The sequence below is a fragment of the Manis javanica genome, chromosome 9, assembly GCF_040802235.1.
Source record: "Manis javanica isolate MJ-LG chromosome 9, MJ_LKY, whole genome shotgun sequence".
Taxonomy (NCBI): Eukaryota; Metazoa; Chordata; class Mammalia; order Pholidota; family Manidae; genus Manis; species Manis javanica.
Window position 1 is genome coordinate 17,198,017 of NC_133164.1, and position 17,582 is coordinate 17,215,598.

Consider the following 17,582-nt stretch of genomic DNA (forward strand, 5'->3'; position numbering starts at 1 on the left):
CCCAAACCAGCGCCTGAAGCAGCATGGCAGCAATAAAGGACAGGTTCCAAATTCCTTTGTCCACTGCAGCATGCAGGTAATAACTGAAAATAAGATAATTGTGTCTACTTGGCCATGTTCTTTATTAATTTGAATATTTGATGCCCACAATGAATCATTTTCCATTAATTTTTATTCACCCACACAAGACTTTTTGTCAAAATTGATCTGAGATGCATTGTTCAAGGCCAATTAGATATTTACTTTTTTGAGAAGTTTTCCTCCACAGTTTGGGAAATGTGACTTTTCAAGGTACAAATAAAAGTGAGTAAATAACACTGAAGCAAGTCTCACAGGAAAGAATTCCTCAGCATTAACAAAGCCTGACTGCTTGCTTGCACATAATCTTAGACACACAGGTTAATGTGTAACCCAGACCACTCTCGTTCAGGTTTGCCAAGGTCAATGAAGAAATGGAATTAGAGAGAATATTTTGTTTGTTTCCTAGGCAGGAAAATGGCTTATTAAATCTCAGAGCAAGGTATAACCTCATTAAGATAAATGTAAAAATAATCCACCAATCACAAGTTACGGAACAGGAAATCAATGCTGTTGTTTTATAACAAAGGCACTTGGACATTTCTGGTTTAAACAACAACAAAAACCTTCTATTTCTGTTTTCTTTCCTACCCTCTCTGGGCAGGAAATGTGGGCTCCCTCTGCTCATGCTGCCTACTGCCCAGTTGTTCTATCGCCTGCCCAGCTGCAGCCAGAGGAGGAGGATGGATTTCTCCCCTATAGGCAGATGACTAACTTCCAAATGTGGATGAGAATCAGATAGATCGTCCTATGGAAAAGAAACGGGGATAGCACAGTTTTCATTGTTAAACTGTTTTTTTTTTTTTTCTGGCTAAAATGCTAAGGATCTTACTACTTATCTTATGACTGCTATTTTGTAGGCTACAATTAACTGTAGGAGGAATGGAGATTTTCTGTAGTTGCAAGCACATCAACGTTTACAGAAAATAACTCCAAAAGAAGTTTTCTAATGTAATGGTTTCAATCAAATGGCAAGGTTGGCAAGTAGCAAGTTTCAAATTGTTTCATTGTTTTATTTGCTTGATTTCCCTCAGAATTCTTACTCTTCGCTTCCTCCCTCTCCCCTTTCTTTCCTTCCATCCTTCTTTGTTTTCAGTAGAAGGGCCAGTCTTGCTCTTTTGTATCCCATGTACCCAGCTCCTGTACTTGGATTTTAGCACTTAGCGAATATTTTTTCTGTGACTGTTTTATAAATCACCTGTAAATATAGCTTCAATATTATGTTATATATATTTAAAATGTGTTCTATTTTGCAAAAGTTAAACCTATGAGATTAGAGGTTTTTTTCTGTTCTTCAGTTCCTTACATAGCATAATGCTGAAACTAAACATGTACTCTGATTCATAAAACTGTACTTTTTGCATAATCATTTCTACAAATATGGCAGATTTTTAGGGGGGTTAACTGTTAATGTTTTGCCTGTATTTGCTATGTAATCCACCTTGACTACTGTGAGGCACCATTTACAGAAATATCACTGGGTTACTTTGTAAATATTTAACAACAGACAATTCCTCCAGGTTCTGATTATCAGACCCCTTGACCCAATCAGACTGAAAGCAATGAGACTAGGAACAGCCTGGGATTAGAGAGTTGGTAACTGTAATTAATCATTAATTGACTTATGTGTACTTGAAATAAGTCAAAGTCCTAATGATTATTAACCCTATTTATGCTTTAAAATGGCATAGAGATCTTTTAAAAAATACCAACATCAGACCCATGGAATGTGAGGCGATGTCTGGGCATCTGCATTTTAAAAAGCATCCCAAGTGACCCCGACGCAAGGGAAGGTGAGAATCTTTGGGCTTGAGTCTCTTAGTATCATCTACAAAAGAAAGTCAGCTTGGGGTCACTTTGACCAAGTCATCAGCTGTTAATCCCCAGGCACTCCTGACCTCTCACTATGTTTTTTATTTGCTTTCACCCTTGTCTACTCCTGAAAATGTAAGTTTGGGTTGGCCTCACCTGTCAAATCAATGTTTCTATGTATTTTAGCTAGGAGCTGGCTACCCTCTTGGTATCATTCTCCACTGCAGAAGATACTTTGAATTAGCTTTCATAAATATCTCATTTGAAAAACTGTCATTCTGAAATTTATCTGGAAGAATCTATTTATATTTTTACGTATTCCATTAAGTCACAAAATTCTATGATTTTACTGTTAGAAATAATAGTTCTTCCAAATATCACCTCCTTCAAAACTCAGACATCCCCTTAATTCTAATACAACAGGGTTTTGTAAAAAGCATCATGTTCGTTTAAAATTTTATAGACTGATTATTAATGGTCATTCATGTATATTATAAGATACCATTCCAGTTTCATGATTTTTCTGATTTTAAAATGAAATCAATTCTTATATAAAAATGTTAAATTTTGTAACCTTGAAATTTTTTCATATACTCACAAACCTGGACCTATACTCTTAGTTCCTGTATCTTGAAAGTTATAAAATAATCACATTAAATATATTCATTCTTATTATTCTTATTTTTCTTTCCTAATCCTCTTCAAGAATGTTTTTTCTTTCTTTTTCTTTCTGTGATGGTCTCTCATTCTTTTTTTGTTTTCTAGATTTTGTTGTTTATTTAATCCACTCTAATTTATGAATGGCCAGTAGCTGGCACATGTACCATGTATTAGTTTAGTTCTTGATTAGTTTTTGCTGCATAACAAATTCCCCAGAAATTCCATGGCTTTAAACAACAATCCGTTTGTAGCTGTTCTGCCTCTGGCGGCTAGCAGAGTTCCGCTGAGGTAGGCCAGGCTCAGCTTTGTGGTCTCGCTTCTCATTTCCTGTAGGTCTGTGGGATGCCTGAGGTAGCTCTGCTTCAGACTGTGGGGACCAGGATGGTTCCCTTTCATGTATCTCTCATCCTCCTGTGACCAGAGCACTGCTTGGGGAGAGTTACGAGAATGGAAGAGATGTGGGAGAGCAAGTGGAGACACAGGAGGACTTCAAGGCGTTGGCTTATAAACTACACTTTTAACCACATGCTATTGGCCAAAACAAGTGACAGAGCCAACCTTGTGTCATATGATAGAGTGGCCATGCAAAGATATGGATGCAGAAAGATTGGAAATGGGGTCAATAAGTCAATTTGTAACACAGTACTTTTTTCTTGTGCTCATAGATGACATCATTGACCTGTTAAATCAGTCTTCCTACAAAGCTTAAGCTAAGGTTGTCCTCAGAATTCATCACTAACAGAGTAGAAAACTGTTTTTTCTTACCTGGTGTTGACTTTCTTCATGTTTAAGTATTTCTTTTTTCTTTATATTAGAGATAAGGACTTGGGTCAAGATTGGGTGACTGGTCTAAAATATGAGTTACTCCACATACTTCTTTATTACTAGTTCTATTAGAACAAGCTTTCAGGGTTTTGACACTTACTTCTCTGCCCTCTTAAAGTTACATGTGGCCATTGGCTTATGTTCCTAATGAAATATGAGCAGAAATGATCCATGTCTCTTTGAGGATGAATCCTTTAATTTTGAGACTCTCTAGTCCTTTCACCATTGCAGTGTGGTCATGAAAGCAAAAAATGATATGGAAGTGTGAGGCTGAGCCATTATATAGAAGACAGATCTCCTGAAGCATCAGCCAAACACACTGTCTACTTGCTTAGGTAAGAAATGAAACTTTTTTTAAATCACTGCATTTTTAGGATGTTCTGTTACACCAGAACTTAACCTATCACAAACAATTTTCCCAAAACTGGAGCTGAAGGTAAAAAAAATGCACAAATGAATGCAATTCACTTCAATATCTTAGATAAACAAGAATAGTAGAGTTTGACAGTTCTAGAAAATAAAGATCTAAGTAGACAAATGTGAATGATTTTCAGTATTTCTTAGTGTTTCTTCTTATCATTGGTTGAAATTCAAATTGATAGCCTTTGGAGGAGCTCTCATGATGGTCACTATATCTGGCTAAGTAGGAGAAAATAATGTAAGTGAGAAAATTAGTGGCTTAAATATTTGCGGCAAAGAGGGTGTCCTTAGCGAATTTTCCTTTTCTGTTATCACTGACACCTGACGGAGCTGAGGTTTGAATATGGAGGTATTGATTGGGAAGGTATCTTTAGAGAAGTTATCTATTCAGCCTTTCTTTTTATGTCAGGCTAATCATGGACTGAAATTTAAGATGCTGCTTTTACAACTCTCTCCATTGATTTATCCTTTGCGTGCCCTGCAAATAGATTTTTCACATTTATTTTGTAATCTTGGAAAGTACAAAGTTAAGACTTTGATATACTGTTTGTAAAAACAGTGATTTTTTGGCATTTGGCAAGGAAGTATCCTAATTCATAAAATATTTAGGGACATTCTTTACTTAGGAATGTTCAGGAACATTCCCTGATTCACAGGGACCCCACCAGCCTCTTGAGAAAGAATTTGAACACTTTAAATAGGATTCAGATATATAGAAACAGATTTATATACCTGGAGGTAATTATGTGGGAACCACTTCCCTATTTCCCAAGAAAAAATATCACCAGAAATGTGGAGATCAGCAGCAGCACAGGTGGAACAAGGAAAGACACCACTTTATGGACAGCAAGAGCTGTGACCTCTAAAACAAAGTGGCTTCAGAACAACTAGTGGAAGCTCTGATCATATGTAAGACACATCCCTCATATCAGGGCTCCTAATGGGAAAGAGACAATACCTAGGAGCCATAAAAGTGGTAAGGTTGGAGTACACAGACTATCTCAAACTATCCCTGGAAAATGCTTAAATTTTAAATACATATCTTTATTTTATATGTATATACATCTTTAATTTCAGTCCAGGATTAGCCTGATGTAAAACAAAAGTCTGGATAGATAATTCTCTAAAGATACCTTCCCAATCAATATTTAAACCTCAGCTCAGAAAGGTGTCAACGGCAGCAGAAGAAGAAAACTTGCTAAGGACGTCCTCTTTGTTGGCATTTTAAAGCCACTCCTTTCCTCACTTGCTCTTATTCCCTCCTATTTGGCCAGATATAATGATCAGAATGAGAAAACTTCCAAAAGCCATCAATTTAAGCAGCCTCCAGTGAGTTTCAGATAAATTTAGATTTAAGTATGTAGGAACAGGTGTCTTGAGCAGACTAGAATTCTTGTTCTTTCTCTTACTTTCATGTCAACATTTTAGTAAACTATATATATACACAGAAAAGAGAACCAGTCATAAATGTAGAATTCAAAGAATGTCCATAAAATGGACATATACAGCTGTGACATAAGAACCCAGATCAAGAAACAGAATATTACCAGTATCCCAAAGCCTACTCATTTCCCCTCCAGGAATACAGCCTTAAGATTGACATAGCTTAGTTTTATCTGATTTTGAACTTTATATACATGGAATCATAGAGTAGACATTTTTCACCAAGCATACAATTTTAGGATGGCAATTATCTAATTTTTTTCCCGCATTCCTTGTCTTTTTGGCTTCCAAGATATCTGTTACAAATCTGCTGTCATTCTTAAGGTTGCTCCTTTGAAAGTAGTCTTTTTTTCTATAGCTGTTTTTAAGAATTTTTCCTTTCTCTTTGTTCTTCAACAGTTTCATCAGTGTGTGCCTATATATGAATTACTGTGTAATTATCTTGCTTCAGGTTTGTAAAGCTCTCTAAAAATATTTATCAATCTTTTCCATTAATTTTGTTCAATTTTCAGTCATTGTTTCTTTTGATATTTCTTTCATCCCATTCTTTTTCTTCACCAATTTCATATATTTAAGATTTTTCACTATTTGCTTTATACACTATTATCACTTTGTGTTTCTCATATTCTTTTCTTTATTTTCCAGTCTTTTTTTATTTCTTCATGTATTTGGTTACTGTATTTTCTTTTGAACTATCTCCCACTTTACTTACACTGCCTTTTTCTGAGTCCATTCTGCCAGTAACCCAAGCAACAAGTTCTTAATTTTAGGTATTATGTCATCAGTTATAGAATTAACTTGTAATTACTTTTTATAGGTATCTCAATTCTATGATTAAATTCCTTTTTTACTTATTTTCTCCTTCTCTCTTCTGTTTTTTTTATCAACATATTAATCATTATTACTTTAGAGTATATGTCTGCTAACTCCAGTAAGTGGATCACCTTCTGAGGTTTCATCCCTTGGTAATCAATTAATTTGGTGTCTAATGGCTCTAACTGAATGAATACATTGTGAACACAACACAATTACCTACCTCTGTTTAGGAACAGAAAAGGGGGCTTGATATAATAATATTCCATTCCTAAGCTGAGCTGATTCTGAGTAAACTCAGTCTACTTCTGGTTGGTTCTTTGTCTTTGACCCTAGAATTTGCAATTTTCCAAATTATTCACTAGGATCCCTATCCTTGGAGGATGCTTCTGTCCTTTGCAAAGAGTAAATGAAGAAAATTCTCTGACATTACTTATTAACTTGCTTCTTCAGGCATCTTGAGAATTCAGCAAATGTCTTAAAAGAGAAACCTAAATCTTCAATTTTGTCACATTTACCCTATATGACCATTAAAGTCTCTGCTGGTTTCTTTGAAAGGGACAAGAATGGATTATCAATCCTTTCCCTTCTCCATTAATTAAAAAATAAATTTAGCTGTGGATTAACAATGTACCACTGTTTCCAAGACTTTCAACTGAAAATACAGTGTTTAGTGTAACTTCATCTGGAGGCCTTTTCCCTTCAGCATCACAATACAGTCTGCTTTACCTTTTGGAGTGTGGAGAAAATGGAAGTTCCTATGGCCAGGACATCACCTAATCCTAAACTACTTGATGATGTAAGTGGCCCACTGTGTAAGCTAATGCTTACATATCTTTTAAATGAGCCCTTACTGCTGGTGTTTGTAACTATATAAAGAGCTCCACCCAGTGCTCTGCCCAGACGCTAGACAGAGAAGGACTGCACACCCCAGAGGCAGATGTGATTCCAGCACTCAACCTGCCACCATGAAAATAAAACTTGGTATAAACCATTTTACCCTTAACATTCCATTGTTGTTATTCAGTCTCATCAAATCCAGAGTGAATTTGTCTGGGGGCAATCCCCCTCAAGTGAGACAGTTGGTATAGTCAGCAGGATTCCCTTCAAACTGAAAAAAAGAAAGTGGAATAAGTTACCCTCATGAGAGGGGTACTTCAGTGGGCTGCCCCTATGGATGGAGGACACTCAGGTATCCCCCAATGGGCATGTGGTCCATAATGGCTTGCCTTCTAGAGGAGTGGGTCCCTCCCCAGGACTGGGGGGAGGTGGAAGTTATGTCTGAGGCAATAAAGGAGGCCCTCTGCAAAGTACAGAGGTCCTTGGAGAAACAGAGTGCTCATGTGGCAGTGGGAATGGTGGGTTGGCATTCCTCACAGCATTAAGGAGGGTTGTAAAGGAAAAGAACATGCTCCTGCAAGAGGCATAATAAGTTAAGGTCCTTAGGAAGAAAAAAATTCATTTTTGACTGAGATGGCATCACTGTGAGGTGCTATGGAGATGGTAAAGGATGTAATGGTAACACAAGAATAGACAGCACAAGAACATGGGCTGCAAGATGCTGGGAGGAAGTAAAAATTGATTGAAGAATGAGATGCCATCACTGTGAGGCACTGTGAAAGAGATAAAGGCCATGAAGGAGAAGGACATACCCTGGCAAGAAGCATGAGAAGAGGCAATGCAAGAACATGAGATGCTAGGTGCTGTGGAGGAAGAAAAAATTGTTTGTAGAATGAGACAGTGGTGCGGCAAGGCACTGTGGAAGAAGCAGAAGACATGGAGGAGAACGTACTTCTGAGAGAAGCATAGAGGAGGCAGCATGCAAATGCCAGTTGCAAAGTACTAAGGAAAGGGTAATAGAGCTATTGAAGACTGAGCTATCATCACTGTGAGGCACTGTGGAAAAGCTAAATGACATAGCAGAGGTTGCACTCTTTGGAATGAGAAAGCTGCTGTCAGCCCAGGAAATGGTGGAGGAGCTGCGGGAAAACAAGGAAGTAGAGGTGCTGCTGGAAGCACCAACCCCTCTTCTATCATAATCCCACCTAGTTGTAGTCAAGAAAATAAAGATGCAGCAAACACAGGTTCCTCTGGGAGAGGTGGAGGCCCCTCTTCAGGTTATGGAGCACTCTGTTCTCCACCCTATACACAGGCAGGCAGAGCTAATGGATTTGTCCTCCTGGTTTTGGCAGAAACCCTCAGAGTCTATATCAGCCTGGCTCCTGCAGCTTTGGGATGGAGGGGTGGTTGCGATCATTCTGTCTGCATCAGATATGGGAAAACTGGGTTCCCTCACAACTCATCCTGACTTTCAGCAGTGACTGAAGAATATACACCAGACCCCAGGGGATCACTCACTTCTCAAGTTGGTAATGGCCATACTTCACACTGTATGGCCCAATCAGGGTGACTTGCCATCTTCCCCTGCTAGATGGCAGATATATATCAAGGTCCAACAGGTGTTAAAGGAGTTAGGCATGAAAATTACATTTATAACCCAGTAAATTATGACCCAGAAGAGGAGCTGTTTACAGCAGGGATGAGGGATACAGAACCACAAAAGGCTCCCTCATCCCTCTTTGGACCCTTAGTGGCCATTTTTGCCCCTCACTCAGGGAATCCCATAAATGCAGTTACCTGTACTGTGGCAGATTTGGGGGAGGTGGAAGTGATGCAGGTGTGACAGGGAGTATGGTCTGCTACTGAGATGAAAGGTCTAAAGGGCCTCATGAAGGTCATGAGGACCCAGATGTGGGTTAATTTAGTAAGGGCAAGAGCAGACAGAAATTGGATTGGAAGCCAAATGGAATCTTACTGAAGCAGTGGCAACAACTGAAGTGAGATTAGTGGTTTCTGCCACTGAGGACCAAGAAGCAGAGGCTGGAGACAGAGACACAAGTCTAGTCTGTTTGTCTACAAGACTTCCTGCTGGAGAGTGAGACAACCTCACCTAAACCTGCACAGAAGATGATTGGGTGATATGGTTTGACTGAGGGGAGGGTTGAGGCACCTGGCTTTGTGGACCAGGTGGGGACTGGAGGCCACATGTTGAAATATCAATTCATTGGTCCCCAGTGAATGTACAATATGGCTCTGGTAGACACAGGAGATGAATGCTCACTGATTTATGGTAACCCTGAGTGGTTTTCCAAGGCACACACTATTATAGATGGATACAGAGAGAAATCTTGTTGAGAATAGGGCATTTACCCCCAAAGGAGTAATATGTGTATATATCCCCATCCCCAAATATATTTTGGGGATAGATATCCTGCAGGGCCTATGGTTACAGACCACTACAGATAAACTCAGATTAAGCTCAGACTATGTGTGGTGAAGGCAGTTCTGAGACCTGCTAAGCACCCTCCTGTAGCTTTGCCTTTGCCTCGGCAGGTGACTAATACCAGACAATACAAATTTCCTGGAAGGCATAAAGAAATTGGAGAAACCCTCCATGAACTGGAAAAGGTGGGTATTATAAAGCCCACCCATAGCCCTTTTAATTCCCCAGTGTGGCCAGTAAAAACCAGATGGCTCCTGGCAGATGACTGTGGATTACAGAGAACTAAATAAAGTCATACCCCTCTGCATGCTGCCATCCCCTCTACTGCAAGTCTTATGGACACCCTCAGTTATTAACTAGGGACATATCATTATGTTGTGGATCTTGCTAATGCCTTCTCTTCTATTGACATAGTAAAGGAAAATCAGGACCAGTCTGCCTTCACGTGGGAAGGACAGCTATGCACTTTCACTGTCCTTCCATGGGGTGCCTTCACAGTCCCACCATCTGTCAGGGACTTGTAGCTCAGGACTTGGTGGCATGGGAGAAACCACCAATGGTGTGGCTGTATCATTATATTGATGATACCATGCTTACTTCTGATTCTCTATCAGATCTAGAAGGTGCAGCACCTAGACTGCTGCAACATCTGCAAGAGAAAAGATGGGATGTGGACAGCACCAAGGTTCAGGGTCCTGGTTTGTCAGTCAAATTCTTGGGGGTAGTCCGGTTGGGTAACACTAAAGTTAATCCAGAAGCAGTCATAGATAAAGTCCAGGACTTCCCTATCCCTGTAACTGTGGCATTATTACAAGTATTTGTGTGTCTTTTAAGCTGCTGGAGAACATTTACCTCCTGCACTTGGCACAAATTCTGAAGCCCTTATACTATTTGGTATGAAAGGGTATCAGGTGAGACTGGGATGAGACATATGCATTTGCTTTCCCCACTGAGAAAAGGGCAGTTCAGGCTATGCAGGCCTTGAGTGTGATAGACCCATCAAGGTGCTTTGAACTGGATATTCATGTAACAAAAAAGATGGCTATGGTAGGGGCTTGAATAGACATGTTAACCTATTGGATTTTAGTCACAACTCTGGAAAGGAGAAGTACAGTACACCTTAATAGAAAAGCAATTGGCTGCCATGTACCATGCCTTGCTAGCTAGCTACAGAGCCCATCACCAGGATGGCCCCAGTGAAGGTAATAACCACCTACCCCATCACAGATGAATAGAAGACTGGACCCAAAAGCCATGGAGTGGCATGGCATAGATGCCTACACTGGTCAACTGGGGTGCATACCTACAGCAGAGGATTGCTCACTCTAGCCCCTTAAATGAAGAACTTCAATGCTTGTTGGGGCTAGTGACACACACCAGTGAAAGGCAGGAAGAATTTGCTTTAGAGCCATTTGTAGCAGAGAGCCCTTACTGGGAGAGAAGAGCCCTGATACCCGAATATGCATGATGCATAGATGGCTCCAGGCAAGGGAAGCCCTGAAATGGAGGGATGTAGCTTTCCATCCTAAGACTGAGACAGTTGGATGGAAGATGGTGGGGAAGAGCAGTTAATGGGCAGAGTTGCAGGCAGTGTAGCTTGTAATCACCCAGGAACCCTCCCCAGTAGTTGTTTGCACTGACAGCTGGGGCATCTATTGGGGCTTGACCCTGTGGCTACAAACATGGTACCATGCCAACTGGCTGATTGTTCACTGACCCCTTTGGGGGCAAGAATTGTGTCAATTCTTATGGGCCTGTGGTCAGACTAAAACAGTTACAGTGTATCATGTGACAGGCCATTTACCACTGGCATCCCCAGGAAATGATGGAGCAGATGAATTGGCCGAGGTATGTTGGCTAGAAGGAAAGCCTACATCTGATGTGGTTCAGTGGTTACATCATCATTTGCTGCATGTGGGGCAAAAGACAATGTGGGCTGTAGCCCATCAGTAGGACCTGTCTTTAACCTTTGAAGAAGTCAGCAGAGCCCAGCAGGAGTGCATTGTATACTCTAAAAGAGACTTCACCAAGTCCCACAGTAACATGGGATGAAGTTAAGGGATTGATGCCCTCATCAGGTGGCAGATAGACTATACTGGGAGTTTGCCAGAAGGGTATCGATATATCATGACCTGTGTGGACACAGCGAGTGGACTTTTAGTTTCTTTTCCTGCATGTTGTGCAGACCAGCGAATGACCAAAAGAGGCCTAGAGTATCTCTTTGCAGCCTATGGCTGATTGCAGGTAACAGAGTGATCAAGGTATCCACTTTACTGGACATGCACTACAAGAATAAGTGAAACAATTAGGGATAAAGTGGAAGTTTCATGTACTGTATAATCCTGGGGAAGGTATGATAGAGAGGTACAGTGGTTTGTTAAAATCTGGTCTGAAGTCAGACACCACTGGTCTAGCCTGCTTATGGACAGTAACAGCATTTGAATGAGAAGCCCTGGAAAGGGACATTGAGCCCTGTAGACATGCTAACACCACTGCTACCTCCCCTATACAACTGCAAGTACAAATCAAGGAGGAATCATTGAAGCTTGGAGTTTGGCCACCAAAATAATATCTTGCTATGAGCACTTACTGTGATAAATCCCAGAGACTCCATTCAGTGGACTTGGCCTTGGGTGTTGTGACACATGGATCAGTAATGTCTGGCCCTCCTAGGACCTTGAGGACAAGGCCTGGAGGTTAACCTCCTATGTATTCCTGGTTTAATGGCAGAGTTGTCCCCAAACATCACAGTAGTGTACCCTAAATGGCCGGAAGGTAAGAGCATCTTACCGGGAAGTTTTATCTTTATGGCCAGTGAATGTACCTCCATGGACCCCTCAGTAACCTCCATAGGGATGGGATAAAACTATGGTATACAAGACCTGGGTGGGACCCCCTTCCTGCCACAGTCCTATCATAGGACAACTCTCTTGCATGCATCTCACTTGATGGACAACATTTGCCTATTTCAGTATCTTAAAACATATGTCTTACTGCACTTAAGGTTAATCTCCTCTAATGTCTTTGTGGATTGTGTACACACCCTAGCAAAAACTGCAACTTACTGGGTGTGCAAGCAGCTCCCTATCAGTACCTCTACTGGCCTCCTGTAGAAAGTGTGAATCATGAACTGGGACTCATTTAAATACAGCTGGCTTGATCACGTAGTGGCAATCGATCTCAGACTTGAGGATTACTGTAATTTTTGTTATCTGTATCATAATTTTCATTGTTATCTATAAATTGCTGTTTTCCTCTGTTGCTGTTGCGGAATTTGGTTACAATGCTCCAGTTTTCTCTCACAGGGACCATTAAGGAAGATTGAGGGCACATAGATTGTGAGGTGAGAATCCTGGAGGGGTGGAGTGTTGGGACAACGCAAGTTCCTATTGCCAGGATCCTCACCTGACCCTAAACTACTTGATGATGTAATTGGCCTGCTGTGTAGGCTAATGTGAATTACTCAATCCTTATCTTCATTTAGATTTTCTGGATTTCATCTGTCTTAATAGTGTTTTTCAGAACACATAGATTAGTATAAATATGGCATAGGCTTAGCCATAGGATGGTGAATTATTATTTATAAAATCCCTTTCAGAAATAAAATGAACACTAAGAAACTCTCCACATAACCCTGAAAATGTAAAAATATTTTCATTAAAAATTTTTTTTCTCATTATAAAATTCTATAGTGCTTTATATGTATGTATTACATGTTGATGTTATGTATGTACTATTTTGAGCACAAATAAATCTTGCTGTGTCATATATGCAGTGAGTTCATTAAGACCACAGATGCAAAAGAATAATAGTTTCTGTGGTTTTCTTACTGTTGTTTTGCAAATTTTCTTATTTAGGCATTTTGAACTTGCGTAACTCCTGCCAATTGCAACCTGTTCTTAAGCTTTGATACTTTGTCTTCATTAGCTTCAGTTTTCTGCCTAGTAACAAAGTTTATTAGTCAAGCTAATAGCCATGAATTGTGGTTCCTTAATTGAAGCTTCAGATTCACTGGTTTTAATAAAAAAGCACACAGTCACTTCTTAAATCACTTTTAGATGTAGTTAACTTCTTCTAATAGTTTTTCTGTTGCTGTTGCTTCTTTTTTATCTTTGTAAGAAATTAATTAGTAGAAATTGACTCATTAAAAATAATGGTTGAATTTGCACCAGAGATAAACTAGAAAATATAAAACCTTGATATTCTTTTTGGGTGATATCATTTTAAAATGCTCTTCCACTAACCAGGATTAAGAAATTTGAGAAAGATTTTTATAATCCTTTTTTTCACTTTTTGAGATTAAATAGTAAAAAATGTAAGGAACAGCCAATTATTTAATTTCATGAAGACCTTAACGTGGCAATGTTTTCCTATTTTAATTCACTCTTTTGGTGTTATTAAGAAGTGTTTTTTGTTTCAGATAGAATCATGTAGTTTTGAACTATTTTCAAAATCTCTTTTTGCTATAAATGAAAATTCTAAATATTAAGAAAAATGTTTTGCATATAAAGGATAACATATGTATATATAAACATGTATATATATATATCTATATCTCTATATAGATATATATTTATATATACACACACACACACATAGCCATTACAAATAAAAATATAAAAAATTTCAATTTTGATTGCCCAATATCTTGTCACCCCTTTGAAAAAGAGTGTTCTTCATTATGTGGCCAGTATTCCAAGTTGAATGTAAGTTTACTTGATAGTTACAGTTCTTGAACTCTGGTATAGTAAATTAGCTTCTAGAAAGCTACCCTGTATTTATTGGAGTTTAACAAAATTGTGATTTCTATACTACATAGGTACCAACAGGAAGCAACCCTTGGGAGAAGAAATCACAGCTGGGAACAATTAAGACTGATTAGTTTGTGGCAGAGAAACTCAAAATGGAAAGAAACTTCTCTTCGGGGAAATTAGGAGCTGCATTCCCAAGCATTTCTGAATTGAGTGCAATTCTCAGAGGAATGTAGGACTGTGGAAAAATGTGAATTTCAAATATTTGGAGGTTTTCTCAGCTTATTTAATGTCTGTATAACCACTATGTGTTGATTCTATTGGCTGTTTTGCAAGAAAAAAAAAAGTTCAAGTAAATAAGTTTTTTTCATATTTCCCCAAATTTATTTACTTCAAAGTTTCCCTAATATTTTCATTTGAGTTTATAGATAGAATATAGATGGTTCCATAACTTCTTACTATTCATTTTATAGAGATGGGGATAGCTGTGGTTTCTGAGGAGTTGGCAAAGCATATAAATAGCAGTTCTCTTGAAAAAAGTGCACATTATTGTGTATGAGATTGGTCTGAATTTTCTTTCAGAAATTGTAAAATAGACCACTTTAAAATTTAAAGCAAGAAATATGCAGAAATTTTATACATAATTTCTGAATCTGCTATCCTGGATAAAGAATTGGTTTCTAAAGAGCTAGATAAAGATGTGCTGAATAAAGAAAATAAATGAAATGACAATGGAATGCATAGTTTATACCAGTTTCTTTTGCTTTATATTTGAATTATGGATATGCATTAGAAGCATATTTCTTTTGACTAGGCTGAATTAGGTCACTAACAAATTATGAATATAAATTAAATAGAAGTTGTTTTCCTAGACAATTTTAGTAATCTACCACAGGTTCATTTATTTTCAATCCCATTCATCAGTTGGTGCTAACTTTGTTGTTTTATGTGGATAGATTTGTTAGTATATTGACCCTTCTAGAGCAGAAATATGATTTAATGTTAGGATGTTATAAGCAATAGGCATGCTATTTTTCTTTCTAAAACAGAGAATGAGTTACATTTAAATATGGCAATATTTATATTTTATTTCCAAAGGGTAAGATAGCCAGTAAGTACTATATTATTTTCTTATGTATGTATTATATGTAATATGTTATTTTCTTTAACAGATAATGGGTTATTTTTTACATGTAATAATCTATTTGATGTGATATTCATCTGTATGTGGATTTTTCACCATAATCCTTTTTTTCCCTTCTCCTCCTGCTCCCCTCCCATACATTCCTTTCCTTTCCTCTCTTCCCTCCCTCCCTCCCTCCCTTCCTTCTTTCCTTCCCTCTTCCTTTTCACTACTGGTTGTGCTTAAAGAGTGGTTATACTAATTCTGGATGCCAAACAACTGGATAACTTTAATATTACACATTTAGAAAAAGATTTATTATATTAACAAACATATAAATATATTAAGGGCAATACACTTTCTAGTTTGGGACAATTATTGGCTAAATTATAGGAAGTCATGGTAGAAAATTCAGCAATAACTGACCAGAGATTATATGAAAGGGAATCAGTGGCTGACTATTGCTACACTGCCAGAACTGGTAGTTCTTAACTTTTTATCATTTAAGTGTCATGAATTCTTTTATAAAGAACCCAAGTTTCAACACAAGAAACATAAAATCTCCTTTTTCCCAGTTGGATATATATATATATTTGCATGCATTTTAATGCCATTCAAAATAATATTTAAAACATAAATCACTGCATTAATGTTGGAGGTACATATTTTTGTCATTACAGATTTTACATCTGATAATATTGTATCTCGTGGACAGACAAATCACATTACTGTCATCAGTAAGTTAACAGAGCTACTACTAAGGAATGACTATTGCTTATAACACCCTAATATTATATCATATTTCTGCTCCAGAAGGCTCAAATTGTATCTTGTATAATAAGACACAATTAAAAATGGCCAGTAAACTGGGGATTGAGTAGTGTGGAATCATAAATAGAACCCCCAAAACCAACAGAAAGCCCAGAAAATGAGTTAAGCATAAGCTTCAATTTCCATGTTTGTCCCATATTATCCATGGCAGCAATATATTCCCTACTTGCAACTGGATATGGTTGTCAAGTTAGAAAGAATCCTAGGAATACTTAAGAAAGCAGTTATCATCAGTGGGCTTCCAACTAAGATACAGATAATCTGGGAGTGTAAGAAAACTTTCCAAAGGGTACTAGCCAGGTGCTTTAAGGGACATTTTTCATATCTCCCATTTCATATGACCTCTTTTCTAAAATTAGTTGATAAGAGCTTTCACACTAATTTTCTTTCATTTTTCTTTCAAAGGAAGCATCCCTTCTCATCCCAAATCTTTTATGGAGCTTTGGACCCCTTTGGGTACCTCTGTGGAAGCTTTAATGACTGACAAAGCACAAAAATCCTGTAAAGATATCCCTTTCCCTCTTAAACAAATTCTCTTAGGCATACAGCACGACATCAGAAAGTCAGGCATTGGTGTATAGGGGATCTTTATGGGATCTTCTGAACGCAGGTATTTGGCAGAGATGCACTAAGGAATTAATGGCTACATTTATCCAAAGTTGGTTTTTTTTGCTGTTTTTGTCTTCTTCCCTAGTATATAAAATGTATTACTTTGAAGATGATTCTCATGAAAATACAGCTAACTAAATATCAATTAGAAATAATGAGTAATAAAAAATTTTCCCCATATATGTAAAAATAAACTAGTTTTTCCCACTTTTCTCATCCCAAGTACTCATTCTTGGGAAGTTTTAAAAAATTACCTTCAAAGAGCCAATAAAACGGATTATTGACATTGACTTTTAAATTCTAACTGGGATATTTTCAAGGGCCACCAAGTTTTTCATGATTCATTGGCTAAAAGTCTAAGGCTATAATTCATTAACATTTGCTATGACTCATTAACATTCAAAATAAGTCACATTATGAAACATTTATTCCAATTATAACTAACCTTTATCTTATTTCACCTTATATAATATTTTTTATCACACACAAAGTCTGTATCATATACTAGGATCAGAGATGGATTCATTTTAATGGCATATGCCTTTCATTGGGTATACTTACAGAGTATAATAATGATGTATACAGTTAATTGAGTTCTTTCTGACTTTGATACTTGTTATTTAATTCTTCTAACATGTGGATTTAGGACTTCAATGCTGTACATAAACATTTTTTCAAAGAGTTCCATGACTTATCTTCATCTTATAACTTTAGCTATATAGATCATGTTCATTTATATTATATCTCATTACAAAGTAAAGGAAAACTATATTTTTCTATTCATTTTCTAAAATTATAAATGCAGATAAAATAAACATTTGTTCTCACTAATCTTGATGAGACAACCTTTAGTAATCAATACTGCAAACTAACTTGTCTTTTATAGAAGGCAAGTCAGATATTGCCAATTAGGGTATGCTGTGGACATTTTCCA

The 17,582-nt window shown here is 37.7% G+C and overlaps 2 long non-coding RNA genes across 4 annotated transcripts in view; one reads left to right on the top strand and one right to left on the bottom strand.

Annotated features, from left to right (window-relative positions):
• The window catches only part of LOC118973652 (uncharacterized), a 225,241-nt gene that overhangs the window by 147,305 nt on the left and 60,354 nt on the right, over positions 1 to 17,582 (bottom strand). The window lies entirely within an intron of this gene.
• On the top strand, positions 1,713 to 15,393 carry LOC108385490 (uncharacterized). Its single transcript, XR_001850323.3, has 2 exons — positions 1,713 to 1,871; positions 14,154 to 15,393. It is a non-coding gene; the product is annotated as an uncharacterized lncRNA (long non-coding RNA).